This window comes from Dinoponera quadriceps, unplaced genomic scaffold, assembly GCF_001313825.1.
Source record: "Dinoponera quadriceps isolate SergipeBrazil2010 unplaced genomic scaffold, ASM131382v1 scaffold3459, whole genome shotgun sequence".
Lineage (NCBI taxonomy): Eukaryota > Metazoa > Arthropoda > Insecta > Hymenoptera > Formicidae > Dinoponera > Dinoponera quadriceps.
In genome coordinates this window covers 1-343 of record NW_014557447.1, presented here as the reverse complement: position 1 = coordinate 343, position 343 = coordinate 1, and the positions used below count along the sequence as shown (strand labels likewise).

Below are 343 nucleotides of genomic sequence, written 5' to 3'. Positions count from 1 at the left end.
CAGCAAACGAAATAAACCAGTATACTGATAACCACGGAGTCGTAGCTCCTTATAAATATCTGCTGTGTTCATGCACTCATTATCTTCACCACTGTTGGATAAAAATTGAACAGGTAGTTTTTCATACGCAATGTCGTTAGGTACCCTTGCGAATCCACTGACAATTACGTTGTCATCTTCTATAACCTCGAAGTTATTACTGCTTATAAAAATATCATGCAAGAATTACGATATTAACCGCGCCTTTCTTTACGTATAACTTTATCGGGTTAATTTTCTTCGAAATTATCGCGTTCAAAATACAAAAGCAATTTACCTTCTTGTATTATAAGAATTAAATTCA

At 34.1% G+C, this 343-nt stretch overlaps 1 pseudogene; it reads right to left on the bottom strand.

Moving 5' to 3' along the window:
* Positions 1 to 199, bottom strand: part of LOC106749099 — a 3255-nt pseudogene extending 3056 nt beyond the window's left edge.
* Positions 200 to 343: the final 144 nt, after the last annotated feature.